At 36.6% G+C, this 16,073-nt stretch overlaps 1 protein-coding gene across 3 annotated transcripts in view; it reads left to right on the forward strand.

The window, feature by feature from the left end:
- The window catches only part of PLCL2 (phospholipase C like 2), a 103,271-nt gene that overhangs the window by 20,497 nt on the left and 66,701 nt on the right, over positions 1–16,073 (forward strand). Inside the window, exon 1 of one of the 3 annotated variants that reach the window (XM_040548133.1) lies at positions 12,166–12,439. The exons of the other annotated variants lie outside the window; for them this stretch is intronic. The gene's annotated coding sequence lies outside the window, so the exon portion shown is untranslated. Of the gene's footprint in view, positions 1–12,165; positions 12,440–16,073 lie in introns of those variants that run through there. 3 annotated transcript variants of the gene reach the window in all.

The raw sequence follows: 16,073 nt of genomic DNA on the forward strand, positions 1-16,073 counted from the left end.
TTGAGGAAAGTTAACTCCATCCCGGCCAGACCATCATAGTCCCATGTCCCATAGTGAGGTCATCAAGAGTAATACACTTATTCCCCCCAAATACATGCCTTACCTTGCAGGTATGGTTTAGGATTTCTCTGTATGTGTATTTTGGTTTTGGTACTCAGATAACACTTCTTGTGATTTGGATGATGAATGCTGCAAATAGGGTAGATTTATGATCCGAAAATTTGCATACAATTAGTATGACTTTGAAAAGAAGTTGCCTTTAAATACTTAACAGCTCTGTTTAGTACTTAATTTTTTAAGCATTTTAGTCCATTCAAAGATAAACATTACGTATACTAATTAAAAATTTTGGCTCAATCTGTGGTAGAGATTGAATTGCAGAGCTGGTACAACATGTAGGCCATCAGGACTGGCTTTTCAATTGCTCTGTCTTCCTCCAAATTTCCCTGGCTACTGCTAATATCAGTTTCTTTTCCTTCTGCAGTCATACATGCCTATTCCCTTCATTTTGCCTGTTGAATGTAGAGAGGTGTTAATAACAAAGCCTAGGGCTATCATGTATTTTCTGGCCTACCAAGACAAAAGACAGACCATGGTCATTTGGAAAAGGGTGATAATTCACTCCTTTCAGTGACGGAGCACCAAAATCTGCCTGTGTTTTCTGAAATGCACACTTTAATTTTAATAACAGGGAGAGACTTTGATCAGTTCTCATTTTCATCTCACAGTCTTCCCAGTGCATCAAACTTCCTTATGATTTCAGTAATTGTATGTCAGTTTCTAGGAAAGATCTAGTACATGCGGGTTGAAAAGTTTGATAAGATACTAATATTTTAGTAATATTTGAAGGCAATTAATTGCTCCTAAACCTTCAAAAACTTGTTCTGAATTTAAAGAGAAAGTGTTGTGGCTTGTGATCTACAGTACTTATATATTTGGAAAAAAACCTTTGTCTTTTACACAAAAACTGTCAAGAAATGACTATAGTTTTTGTTTCATTGGTCAGACTACTTTATTTCCTCTGTTATACGGGTGAATAGCTTAGGAGAAGTTACTTTGAGGAATGGGTCCTAGATTTGATATTGCCTGTTTTTCCATAGGTAGGTATTAAGAACAGGACCTTAAATCACTGCTCTTGAAATCCATTTTGTGTTTTTGTTTCTATAAAATTTTGTTTTAGATAGTTGACTTGGCACAATTTATAGGTAAGACTTTAAGTCATTATCTTTGATAAAATCAAGATTTTTGATTCTCCCAGTTGTTCCTCATGTATTTGGGGTTTTAAAAAACTGAACTATTTATTTAATGCTTGCAGAAAATGTGAAGCTTGACATGATGTGTTTTCTGTAACTAACTACTTTGGCACAAATAGGTGCAATTTTAGACATGAATGGTTTTGAATTAAGTGAAAGATCAGCAAGTACTAAATTAGCATTAATTAAATTGGCATACATCTATTACTACTTTCTGTAGCCGTCAGAAGATTGCCAGCTAAAGTGCATGTCAGTTGGTGTGTGAGCATGAATTTTTCATCCTGTAATGTTTCTCTGAATATTTTACAAAAAACTGCAGTGCCAGTTTTACTTCTTATTACAGATCTCGATATGTGAGTGTCTCAGGTTCTTCTTGTGGTTTTATGCGGCACAGGGGAACTGGAAGAAAAGCCCTTTTGCTATAGAAGAACTTGCACATGGGTTTACTGTGAGTGCAGTAGCCTCGCATGCAGGGGCTGAACAGGCCAACAACAGGTCATCGGAAGGCTTGGGAAACAGCAGGGAAGGCAGACACAGGCTGAACTCTTACACATGGAAAAATACATTCCTGAGCTTGGCATCTGAGTTTGCCACTGCCAAAAATATCTGTGAATGGTCTATACTGAAATGCATTAGGGAGAAAAGGTTAAAAAGAAGCATATTTTTAATACTACAAACAGGAGGAGACAGCACCAAGATAGTGTTGGATTTATCCTCTGGCCGGCCCTCTTTCTAGCTGCAGTACTGTAGGAGATGAAAGTGTCAGTTGCAGACCATGTTTTTATTCACACCGTACAGAAGTTGCAGGGAAGGGACTGCTGTGCAAACATCCACTGCCAAACGGGTTTTGGTCAGCTGTTACCAAAATGCCAGATAGTTGGGTTTTCTGGTAGTGCGTTTTTAGGGAAAACTTATTAATCCTATTAAACCTGATAACGTCAAACAGGAATGACAAACTACTCCTGTCTTAAGATTTAGGAATGGAAGAGTACCAGAATTGTTAATGCTGGAGCAAGTATATTTACTATAAAAAATAAAATTGTTTGAAGTGGGCATATTTTTTTTCCTTGTCAGTATTATACTCCTTCGTTGCTGTAATTTAACATATAAAACTTGCCAACATTAAATGGAATGTGGGAAGAACATACCTGTTCTTATTTAGTATCCATCTAGAAGTTGGGGAGTGGTTGTGGGGAAAAAGGTACTTTGCAGAAGTTATTTCTGCCAGATTCTAGTCTTTACATCTGTTCCTGTGTTCTTAGTCTTGCAAATATAGAGCAGTTTATTTTTTGAAATGTTTTAAAGTTTAAGAAAAAGATAATGTTTAGTAGAAGAAGGTAGAAATGGAATATGAAATGATGCAGAATGTTAAAGAGTCAATCGGATTTTTTTGTTTGAAATGAAGAGGCAAAACTGTACCAACATCACACTTTGCACTCAATAAAGTAGAAGGAAGCAGCTTTCAGATAGCTCGTAGTTAAATACAATAGTTCAAGGGTTGTACCAGTAAAAGAAAAAAAATAATTCTGTGTGTTATATTGGAGAATTTTTGCACGTGCTGTTCTCAAATAAAGACCTGACCTGAAAGGTAGTGGTTGCTGATTCTAGGTAACGAGTTAAATGTCATGCCTTTTTGCATTGCCTCTGAAGACGTGACTTTGAGTAGCTGCCTCCCACCGTCCCTCTTGTTCTTCCATCTTGTGGATGGAAACTTTTATCTAGATTTTGTGGTCAGCTGAAGAGCATTACTTTCTTGATTTGAAGTCTGAAACAATAAGAAAGTTGCAGATGAGATTCAGTATTTTGATTCCAAAGAAAATGCTATGAGCGAAACGTTCTCTTCAAATTGCAGGAATGTGTAGTTTGAGGACACTTGAAATTAGAGATGTAACTTTTCCATTTAATTTCAACGTTTATCAGAGAGCTTGTAGCATTTGCCAGGACCAATGTGTTCACAAAATGCGGTAAAATAATAGAAAAATCACTCAAGCTTGAAGAAAAATACGTCATTTTTAATTTGCTGGGAGTAAGTTGTAAAAATAAGATACCAAAAATACACAAACGGAATGACCATGTTCAGAATCCTTTGGAAAAAGATTTGTGGTCTTGTAGACAGTAGTAGGCCACAGCAGTGAAGTGACTGCCCTAATATTGCCTGTTCTTGGTCATAATAAAAATGTACCCTTGAAAGGAGTAAAAAAAGAAAAAAATATAGTTGCCTTTATCTTCTTTAGTTGCAGGATTACTCAGGTAAGCTGCCCATGTTCAGGACTCCTGGTTATTAACGGATACTTACTCCAAGGAGTAAGAGCCGAAGCGGTTGCATGTTCCCATTTACAAAAGTGCCTGAGCAGCACCGTGCTGCTGTCAGTGCGTTCCCCTCACAAGGGACTCCTGTGCTGGGAAACTGCCATCATCTCTGCTCTGCGAACACAGTTTCTAGAAATTGAGTTTCGTTCCACTGTTGGCTTGTTTTTCCAGAGAAAAGTGGCCCAAGGGTTAGTCTAGTTACCACGTGAAACACGGCTGACAAGTCATCGCTTCCTCCCTTTCTTCCCCTCCTTCCCTTGTGAAGCCTTCATCAGCCTGCCTCTGCCTTTTCCTCCAGTCCACGATCTTTCAGGGGAAGCAAACTGCTTTCCGTCTTGGTCAGCTCGTACAAAACCCAGCCGTCTGACATACCTGCTTTCTACCCCTGAGTCTCCCTGTTACTCAGCATTGTTTTGCCTCTCTTACAATCTTGTTTACTGTCTTAATTTCTTCTCTGAGAATCGTATTCAATTTCTTAGTAAAAGTAAACATAAAAAACGAAAATGACTTTTGTCATCTTCGTCACCAGTGCTGTTTGTTTTCCTCTGGCTGTCCTCACTACACCACTTGCTAGAGTGATAAACCACCTTCTCGCTGCTCTCACTTCTCTGTGCATCATTTTCCATTTATTTTGTTTATGACTTCCCTAAGTTTTACAGCTCCTGGTGGAATACCCTCAAGGACTCTTGCCTCTAATCGCGCACACTGTTCTTACCCTCCTCTCTGTGCAGCTCCTTCTGTGTGCCCCGACAGCAATGAGAGGGAGTATAACCTCTACATGGGCTGATACCAAAGGATCTGGTAGCTTATTATACGATAAAATTCCCGTTCCTGAATGACACATTTATGCCTATTTCTTGTTTATCAGTTTACAGAATGCAAAATAATGGTCTCTTGATTTATTTTTGGAAACCCTGGGACTGGCAGTTTCCAATTACTGTGTTCAGGTGCCTCCCCACACTGTGAGTCTAGGCACAACATGCTCTTAATTGATTCAGCTCCGCATCCACTTCTGTTTAAACTTTGGAGGACAGAGATTATATTTCTTCCTGCTGCTGGCCTTTAGGAATTAGCGAAATGTGTGCAAACAGTTGTAATCTCTCACCCAAGAGCAGAATAAATTTGCAGAGATAATTCTGTAGTCAGGATGCTTGCAGTAACTGTTAGCATTTGCTTAGATTTTATTGCATGGCAGCTAGATATGTGAGCATGTAACTAACAGAATTTTGTTAATTACAAAGCAGCAGCTTATACCAGTTGTAAATAATGATGGGCACAGAATGCAGCTCTAACATTAGCAGCTTGGTTTTGTAATATGTTTATGGAAGTATACTATCGAGGTTTTTTTAATTTAGTGAAGCTTCAAAAATATTTATACTGGCCCTATTGGCATCTCAGTTTTCTTGTGGTATTTTTTTTCACTGTATATATAGTTAAACAAAATTGCAAGTAATATTTGAAGACACTGTTACTGTGTTAAACTATATAATGGATAGGCCATTATTTTGAAAGCTATCCCTTTCATATCAAGCATCCTGCCTGCCTCACTGGGGACCTTGTAAGTGGAGAATTCACTTGTTATATATTAGTAGCTCGTAGTAATAAGGACATGAATTTGACAAGATAATATATAATATCATGATAGAAAAATGAGTGGGGAATTGATTTTCAAGTTCCCAAGTACAAATAAATGAATTTATATCAATGTAGCCTATTATTATTAAGGTCTGTAATAGAAAACTTCCAAATTAATACAGATACATATCTTCATTAAAAATTAGAACTTGAAGATCATTTTTGAACTGGTGTTATCTTTTAAAGATATATCAGGATGCATCTAACCGTTTTGTGACAGATTGCATTCTGCTGCAGCCATGAAATCCTCTTGGACAGGGTTGTCTGAGTGATTTTTTTTTTTTTTGCAAATGTAAATATATTCCAAAAGATGAGTCTGCAATTTTTATGTTTCAAGAAATAGGGTTCCTCTTAAACACGAAATGTTATTACTGATGTTGTTCTTGGTTGGTAGTTTTATGACCTCTGTTAGTCATATAAGAGTAGATGAAAATAAGGTTCCTTTTTGACCTTACAGCTGAGGAAATGCCAGAACTTGGAATTTGTTCCAGAAGAAGTAATGATGATTGTTGACTGCCATATTCACAAAGTAATTTGCAGTAACTTTTTTCTGAATTTTCCAAACATGATGCCCTCATTTGGTAATTAATTTTAAAAGGAAGAAATAAATCTTACTTTGTGATAATTGGCCATTAAAGTTGAGAGAGCATTTTACAGGGTTGTGATGCAAGTTTTGATTTCAGTTTTATATTTTAGAAGCACTGGAAAAGCTCAAACACAGAGTTGTACACATTCTGATGTACAACGGAATAGATAGAAACTAGCAGAAAACCTGTAGAAGTTATAGGCAGTATAATGACTCTGTTACTAGCTGACAGTGTTTCAAATCAGCTTTTTTTTTTTTTTTTCCCCTGATAAAGATTAAAATCGGGAGTAATAATTCTTGATTATTTGTTAAGTGGCTTGTGCTGAATTGCTGTTGAAGTTGTTTAGAAAAAAAACGGAACATGTAATTGGTTTATTGTATCTCATTACCTATCAACAGAGATCAAACCACAGATGTACCATTTTCTGCCTTGAATAAATAGCACTAGTTCTTAAACGTAGAGCTAATTTATTCTTCAGACCATGTCAGGTCATAAGTTTTCAATATTTTTGTTCTTAGCTGACTACAATTCTTTACAACTCATAATGTCCCTGCTGTAGCAGTGGTAAGACAAAACATGCCTTTAAACCTGCCTTTGTAAATTAGAAATTCTGATGTAAAATTGCAATAGCACAAACTTCCAAATTAGCCCAATGTTTTCCAAAACTGCATTAACTTCTTGATAAAAAAAACCCTCCAAAAATATGAGATGTAAGTAATTTCAGCATGGCAGCTTTCTGAGATTTCTATAATCCAGAGAAAATTCTGATATTCCATAATCAGTTCTACTTCCCAAAGGGAAGAGGATATGCTTTATTTATAGGATGATACACCATGAGGATATTCTGGGGCTGATGAGAGATTTCTGATTACCATCTGCTGCAACTACTCAAGTTTCAGAGTGGATTAACTATGTATACGGAGACTGTAAGATCCTAAATCCAGCTGTAGGCTGTTTATCAGTAGTGGTAGACCATGTAAAATCTCCTTGGGTGGAGTACCTGGGTTCTTGTCTACAAAAAAAGAATCTTGGCACCTGGAAGTCACAGTGTTAAAGAAATAGTTTCTTGGTCAAACCACAGATTTTTGTTGGAACTCATGAAATGCGGCTTTTCCATTTTGGAGAAGATGAAATTGGAAATTGCATCTCCTGGGTCTAACGGTGATTCAGTGGTCAAAACTGCTTTGTAGGTGTTTGCCAAATCAGCAGTCATGCTTTTACTGGCTTAAGAAGCTGAAGATGAGGGAAGTATGCCCATTGTTTGAAAATCCTAATTTAAGACACGATTCAATGGCAGATTTTAAGTTTCTTGAGCAGTTGACTTCTGTGTATCTACCTGTATAGGTAGCTATAGATACACCAACTGGTTGATGATTTACTATGAACAGCTTAATTTTGCCCACTTTTCTGGTGACAAATAAGAATTGGAGTCTCCTCCTCACACCAACTTGTAGGAAAACTGCTGGAATAAAATCATGTTAACAGGTGTCTGTCCCCTTTTTCAAATTTCATTGAGATAGTCTAATATATTTAAAAATTATGAGTACGGCCCTATAGGAGGTAAAGACAGACAACTAGGTGAATGTTTAAAGTATTTGCATAATCCATGTTTTTGAAGAAGGTTAGTTAAAATATATAGACTTTTCTGTTTCTGAAACAACAACAAAAACAAGTTACTTCAATAAGGATAAAAAATACTTTTATTTTTTTTTTAGAATATCAAGACTTTATGCAATTTCTGTTGTGCTTCAGTTGCCAGTCTGACAATTTCCTTGCTTGACTACTGTAATACTGACATCTACGGGAATTTGGTTTTTCGTTCGGGGAGGCTTTTTCTTGGTGTAGGATAGTAATGTAGTAGGAAAGTTAGATAATCAGTTCCTAAACCATAATCCCAAATTGTAGCCTAACTGAAGTAGTTTCTTGCACCGATTTTGCCTTCCTGCAGTCTCCTGCATCCTTACTAAACCCCTTATGGCTGTTTACTCTATTAGTTGAACCCAATAGCCTGAAAAGGGAGCAGGGAATCTTTTTAATCTATTCTTAAAGCAGCTGCAAAAGGAAAGAGAATAAAGTGTGCTTAAACTCTTTTTGGCCTGGTGCTTTTCCAAGCTAATTTTAGTAAACACATGTTTTGTAGAGGCTGTAAACTTAAAATACATGTTCTGAGGGCAGTCTTTTTTTTTTTTTTCTTTTTTTCTTTTACTTTTATTGCAGTGGTTGATTAATTAATGTTTGTGGTACGATCAATGTCGTTATGAGTGGTAGTTAGAAGGCTCTTGTGGTTGAGGACTTGGCAAATACTTGTGACTGAAAAAAACACTAGCTAGCTTTTGCAAAATGGGTGGTAATCTTCTTGGCAAGCTAAAGTAGCATTAAGAGAGGAAGAAACACATTTTTGCTCTTGACTAAAGAACTTCCTAACTTTATGTTATCACTGAATTAATAGAGAAAAGATTGTTTTCACTCATTTCTTAGTTGCCTAGGAGCACTTGGTTTACAATATTGGAAAGTATAAAATGTCAGAATTTCACAAATCAGATAGTACTGTGGTCAGGAAATGATTAATAATTTGGGGTTTTTACTTCATGATTATTGCTGCTAGGATGCACGCTTTTCTACTAGAAAGATCTTCAAGGAAGAAAAAATGTGAAAAAACTCTTACAATATTAAGGCAAATTCCCTATAAAGTTGTATGAGGAAGACCATGGAGACTGTGAGCAACAGAATGAGTTAAATATTTTCTAGAAATGACCAGAACAAACTGAGTGCCATTTTAAGGCTGTTGAGACAAATTTTGCTTAGTTGCACTGCACTGAAAATCCAGAGTACTTGATTTTAACATTTGATTTGAAAGCAGATTGACAAGGGGAATCTGGATGCTGTTCTGCAGCTAATAGGGAGTGGCTAAACGAAGTAGTTTCTGTTGGTGGAATTAGAGACATGGTGGAGTAGAAATGTCATCAATTTTGGGACCAAAAGTTCTTACTCAAAAATTGTTACTATAATTGTTGCTGTAATTGCCTCTATAAATTCTTGTAAACTGCTTTTCACAGAGCTTACTTCTGTAAATTATTAAATTTATACCTTTTGAGTGGCAACAACAGGAGTAATACAAACTGAAGTCAGTGCTCAGCAAAAATTAGTTAAATGCTAGGCAACCATAGCAGGCTGCATTTTGTTTTAAGAAATATAAGGAAGTTCTAAAATAAGCAGTGATGTAAACTATATAAAATGTAGTTGTAGAGCTCAGTATTGTATTCATGGGGCTCGGTAGATCAAAACGTAATTAGTTTCTCACTAGAGAGGTTAAGTGTGACAAGCTATGGGCCAAATGGAGTGGGAAGCATTCAGTGTAATAAAGTATTGAAGTTGCTAGTGTCTAGACATCTTTATAATTGTATGTGGGTAAGACAGCGTGCTTTTTTCCAAGAAAAATAAGTGCAGTATTGTGGTAGGTCTTTGTCCTTAAAATAATCAGTGTATTTCTTTCATTCTTTTTCAGTTGATTTTTTTACTATAGGTTTTATGAGATTTTGTCCTTGGGGTGAGGGCTTGGGATGGGGAATTCCATGCAATTCATAATTTGCCAGTCTGAGAAATTCATAGATTTTTGGACTGGAGGTAAAATGTATTACAAGAAATAATAAAGAATGGAAGACATAATGACACATTACTGAAGCACCTTTAGATCAGCTGTTTCGGCTCTCAAGGGTTCAAAAGCAAAAGTAAATTGAGAAGTGTGTGTGTGTTTATGTATGTGTGTATTATGTAAACATACACAAGAATATATATTAACACTTTTTGTCACCTTAAGATTTCAAAAGTGTTACTATTCTTAAACAAAACTTGGCAGGAGATAGGGGTTACCAGAGTTGCCTTCTGTGTAGGATGTACTTACAGAGTTAAACAAAAATCATTTAAATTAGTTAGATTTAAAAAAAACGCTTATCATGCTATTCTCATCAGGTCTTTGATATATGATGTTAGGGACATTACATTATTTACTTGTCTTTGAGGGAGCACAGCAATGTGTAGTACAGCCAGCAAATCCACCCAGCTCTCCCCTCTCATTTCTGTGCTCTAAATACCACCCATGCTTTCTCACAAAATTCTTTATTCAGTCTGCAGTATGACTGAAAGCCAATTCTTTGCAGGACGTGCACTCAAATTTGTCTTCCTTTATTAGCAAATTACTTGTGATAACCTGCCAGGAAAGGAGATTGTGCCTTCAGACTGCCCATAATCTACAGATCTGTGTAATTATTCTTGCGAACTGTAAAGCTCGGAAAAAGCAGCTTGAACTGTTTTGTTAAGTTTTGAAAGCCTGTTGCCCTGAAATCAGGACACTATTACATGTGACAAATTGTGTGCAAAGTTTCTATTAATTTTTGATGCAATCATATTTGTATCATTAATGCTAATGAGAGCACAGCACGTAATATGGAATACATAACAGTAGGGACATTTGGCAGGATGAACGCAGAGCCTTATACAACTTCTCAAAGTGGAAACTATGTGAGACTGGAAGATGGCTATTCACTCTCCCATTTTATTCTTTCGTGTTTGTATGTTTGCATGTATGTATGTGTACACACCCAGAAACCCATACATTTTTTGTCTTTTCCTCCAAGCAGAGTCATTACTGTTCCACTATACTTTTCTGTTGCACAGAACATGATGTATTATGCTTGAGAGTTACAGCTTACTCCTGCTGGAGAACCAGGAGAACCAGGTCCTTTTCTCTTTCAGAGATTTGAGCCTCCTCTAAAGTGTTTTGCACTCAAATAAGATGTGAATAAGAGATTATTTTAATGATGAAAATAAAAAGAAAGCCAGAGTAGTCTTATTTTTTTTTTTTAACTTTTAAAAGCATATTACTTTTTTGAACGAGATGGAAACCTTCAAGGGAGAACAGTCTTTACTCATTTTAATACCATTTTTAAATTTTAAATACAAGATTTTGTTTTTAATAGATATCAGAGAGTATAATGACCATTTTTCCTTTACTACCACTGTGGGGAAGATGCATAAAATCAGCTATTTTGAAACTCGTTCGAGCTGTGCTTTCTTCTGCCTGCAGAACTGAACTCTGTGAACCACGCCAAAACTCTTGCTGATGGTCTCAATGTGTTTTGTTGAAAATTTTTACAAATAAAAGAACTGGAGTGGATTTTTCTACTGAACTATGATGGCATGTGCTACAAATGAACTTTTTCTTAATACTACAGGCTTGCCTGGGGAGTCTCCTACCAAAACTAAGACATAATAAAGAGAATATACTGATGTGTGTATTGCTGCCTTAAATTCTTAGCAAAAGGCTTAGAAACTAGACTAAATATGTAGCTGTGTTTCTTCTAGAAAATAGTGCAAATTAGTTTGAAACATAAGAGTGGGTCTAGTGAAATAAACAAATTAGGAAGCTCTCTGTAGCAGTATGGCTTCCTGAATAAGCACTAAAATATGTTTGATAAATGGGAAAACACACTGGTTTTTAGTGTTTTCTCCAAGTATATATTTTCTGTCATATAAATGCAATTACCTGTTTTTTACAAAGCCAGCAGGAGGCTGATCTTTTGTGTGCGCTTCCTGTCTGGAATGCTCAGACGATGGAAAATTCATTTAATTTTTAACATGCTAGGTTGCTAAAGTAAACCCTTAAGAGGCTTTCTTTTAAGAGTTAAATGATAGCTGAAATGTGTTTCTTGTATAATGTGTTTTCCCTTTAATCGTTGTGAGACCCAGAAAGATCGCACGTCCTGTAAAAAATAATAGCCGAAAGACAACGAGGTCTATAATAAACTAGTTGCCCTGATATGGGAATTTAATCCCAAAATTCCCGCTTGTGTTTATAAAAATTATGGTTGTAGGATAAGGTCATTTTTCTAGCCAAGTTTCCTGAGAAAGTGTTACAGCATCTGCCTGCCACTAGCTGATTTCTTCCAAACAAAACTGAAGGATAGCGGTCTCAGACACAGCTTAGTCTCTCTAAATTTCACAAACATTTACATCTGGGTGAAGAAAAGTGGCACTGTTTATCCTTCATTACGATAAACCAGGGAAAGTTCAGTCCTGTCTCGTCCTGTTGTGGGTGCCCTGCCGTGCAGGCCTGTGCCGCGTCGCCATTTGGCACGCCAGTGAGCTGCAGCGCGTGCTGAGGGCCGTCCAGCAAACCGCCTCAGGCGAGTGCCAGAGGGAAGGAATTGGGTTCACGTGAGGTTTGTAGGAGTATTAGTCGGAGTTGTAGGAGTATCGGTGTTGGAATGTGGAGATGTGAGAAGGTGTGGTGGCAGGTGGTGTTCAGCCATGCCTGGGTCGAGAACAATTCTTCTCCTTGTCTTCCCCTTTGTCACTTCTGTTAAGGAGGATTCTTTCTGAACTACCTTTTAGGACTTGAGCTATCTTCGAGTGCTGCTAAAGCTCCCCTGCCTTTGATACAGTGCAGTGGGCTGCATTCATGCACAGCACTGGCAATTTTAACACAAATTGAAGTCTTTTGAAACACCTTTCATTCTAATAGCTGACAGTGACCTTGGAGGTTGCCCTAGTAACTGGTGTCCCCCAAACCTTTGTGGCCGTGCTCTTTCTCTTGCTTATGCTTTCTTTGCTTGTGAATAAGCGGCGGTATTGCAGCTACCATGATAGCTCTGAGTGGTAAGTAACCTGCACAAGGAGAGTTGAAGTTGCCAGCCAACAGGAATTAGTTCTTTTTGTATAAAAGAGATTTGTATGTGTCCATGACCTGTTCTCCACTACATCTTCTGTGAAGTCAAAATTACGTGAAGGTGCCAAATAAGTAATGGATAGAGCTGGAATTGGATATTCTGTCAAAAACCTTTGATGCGGTTTCTAGCAAAGTTCAGCAGAGGAATGAAATAGAGGCAGTTGTTAAAGCCAAGTCGCATGCCATAGTTTGATTACAAAATGGAACACAGATTCGAAAACAATTTTTTATTTCTGAGTATTGAAGCATGTTGATGCTGGGGACATCAAGTACTTAATACCAACCACCTATCATAAAAATATGAATGCAGCAGTAAATTATTACAGGCAGTGAATATTGGAGGCATAAAAAGACTTTAATGTGAGATAGACTAGAAATCTCAAGAATGTTAAGTTTATAGAGCTGGTAAATAAACAAGTAACAAGAAGGTCTATAGAAGGTCTGATGGAAGAACTGTAGAGGTAACTTAGGCATCAGTTCTTTTTCCGTTTCTTTTTACTGCTATGATTTTATTCGTACTGTGGTTTTTGAACAGCTGCAACAGTTTTGATTTTTGTAGGAATTACACTTTACTTACATTTCCTTTGCAGGTCAAGTTTATGTAAATCTAATTTTCAAAAGCAGGTATTAAAAGGGACATTTGTACATTGTTTGTAGCTTTGTTTTTCCTCTGTGTGTGTGAACATACCTAAAAAGTGGCCCAAAGTCTACATTAAGTGCAATAAGTAAAAATATGTAGTAATTTTGTATATATTTAAAACTAGTTCTATCACAGTGGTTATAGTAGCAGCTTCACCCAAACAGAAAAACAAGAATAGTCTTTGAGGTAGTGTACAATTTGAAACTTTTTTGTGGGTTCGCATAAAAAGGCATGAGCATTCTCCCAAATTATGAATGATTATATGATGATGCCTTCTATTTTTACCATAAGGACATATTGAATGAATGAAGTTCTTTAGCAAGAATTGCATTTAAGTCGTTAGAAGAATTACTTCTGCCACCATCTAACATGAAAGGAACTGTAGAACACAAGGTACTTTGACACTGTTGGCCTCTAGATGAAGAAGTCAAGAGGATATAATATTTTAACTAGGAGAGGCAAGTGATATAAAGAGTAGCCTTAAGTGGTGCTTTTATAAGTGTTTCAGTAGAAACCAATTATGTGATGCTGAAATGTTCCACTGAACAAGTCTCTCCATGTCTCAACTCTCCAGAATTTGGGTACATTATATAATGGTCAAGTTTATGATTAATAAAATCATTTTTTCCTTCATGGAAAATCCATATGGATTAGTATGGCCAGCTGAATGTTTGCTAGTCTAGCAAAGTTTTGGTAAATATAACTTCTAATAAAGGGTAAGAAAGTCATTCGTCATTTTAAGTATTTATTTCCTTTCTTCCCCGCCCACTCTCTTGCAGCCGTGAACCCTGAGCACTAAGCAGACTAGTGTTGCTAGCACTTCGTATTTGTTTATGCAGTTTAGGGGAGCAATATCAACACTGGCGTTTGGTTGGAAGATGTGTAGGATTGCCTACATCACAGAATGACTGTTCTCTCATGGTTACCTTAGCTCCTGAAATGCTGTTTCTTTTGTTTTGTGGATTTTCATGAGCTATAAACAGAAATTGTAGAAAGCAATGTGGTTTTATTCCATGTACAAAAAAGTCAGACTTCTGGATCCTTATTTAGTTCTTGACATGCAATGCATATTTAGAGTTAGTAGCTGTACAGCTTGGTTTCAAAACATACGTCAGTGGAATTTTCCTAGTAAATCAAGAATTTCAACCGGTGTCACGAAGACTTCCTGATTCTCCTCTAATTTCAATAAAATAAGAAAATCAGAAATGCATACACCAGCAACATAATTATCAAATGGTGAATAATATCATTGAATAAGAATATAATAAAATAAAAAAAGGTGTAACAATGTTGTGTGTTTTGTAATAAAATGAGGGTGGTCCATTCCTGGAAGAAATGTCATTCTTCAAAGGGAATCAAATGAATCAAATTCCTTAAACTAGTTTGTGATCACAGAAGTCATTTATCTAAATACTGTCCTTAAATTAAAAAAACAAAACAAAACAAAACAAAACACAAAAGCAGGTGAATGTTATGACCATATCAAGCTACCAGGCAAAGCAAGTGTCAGAAGTTCACAGATTCTATAAATACTAGCTTGCTGTGGCAACATACAAAGAAACCAAAGGAACAAAAAAAGCTATTAAAAATATTACTCATCTCTGTTGCTATGTGTTAGGGAGCTGACTGGGAGGTAAAGAATACGATTGAGCTTCTTGTCTTTTATACTCCTGAATCTTATCTTTATATTCTCCATATTATTTATCATTCTTTATTTGATGACAGCAAATAAGCCTGTCCATTTTCCTCAGACTTTGGACTACGTGCAACATTCATAGTAAGTTAAAGCAAATTAATGCCATACAGTGAGTTAGAGTTACAGTCTGAATCTGGAACATTTTCCTGAAACTTACTAAAATCTTTGAATGAGAAGCATCCAACAAATTAACCATTGTTTACCCTTCAGCTTCAGCTGTTCGGTTTGTTTCTGGAACCAGACAAGGACAGATGTGTGTGCAGTCTTGCCATTTGCATTAGTTCCCATCCACTTACTCATTTTCATGACTCCTCCAAACTGCAGGATTCACAGAACTGTGAGAAGTCTGTCAGTTCTTCTTAAGGAGTCTTGTCTTGCTAGTCTGTAAGTTGTAACTGTGACAAAAAGGTGTGTGTGGCAGACTTGCTGTTCATAAAGTTAGTATGTACCTAGAGTCTGGTTTTGGATATAGTAATTTACTTCAATCTCAAGCAGAATTACAGTCCGATTACTATATAGTGTAGAACTGTAGGAAAGTTGCCTGTGTAAATATTTCTTCTTAGCTGCCAAAGTTCCACAGATCAGTGAATAATATACTTGCATACATCCATAAAATGTGTTTATTTTCTCTGTGTATCATTTTTGCAATCTGGCATATGGGAAGAAAACTAGTATGATAATTCTGTAGCTGTGGTATGTTCACAACAGCATATTGAACAGCTAAATGCAGTAGAAAATTTTGGATATGTTTTCATCTATCTTGAAATACAATATTGATGTTATGGTATTGCTTTAATAGCAATTTCATAACTGTTCATTAGTTAGGAACTAAACAGGGATTACGGTCCTCTAAGATTTGTGTGAGGTCGAAGATACTCCAAAATGCTTTAGCATAGGATGTGATGATGTCAGAGCGTTCATCCTGGGGTGCCTGACCTCCGGCACCTCCTCAAAGGAGTGACAGATTTTTGCCAGCTGCCAAGAAAATAGATCTCTTAAAGAGGCTTGATGGAAGCAAGTGAAATTTGAGCTCCAAAAATCAATAGCTGCTCCAGAAAGCTTGGGCCAATGTATTAACCACGTTTCATAATCTTTATGAAACTTTATGTATCGCTTAGAAATGAGCCAGAGAACCCCAGAAAACCCCAGACCATAACTGTTAATGCTCAAAGGGCATAGCAGATATTATCTTGAGCTTTTTTCAAAATGTTTATAATCACCATTAATG

The sequence above is a fragment of the Cygnus olor genome, chromosome 2, assembly GCF_009769625.2.
Source record: "Cygnus olor isolate bCygOlo1 chromosome 2, bCygOlo1.pri.v2, whole genome shotgun sequence".
Lineage (NCBI taxonomy): Eukaryota > Metazoa > Chordata > Aves > Anseriformes > Anatidae > Cygnus > Cygnus olor.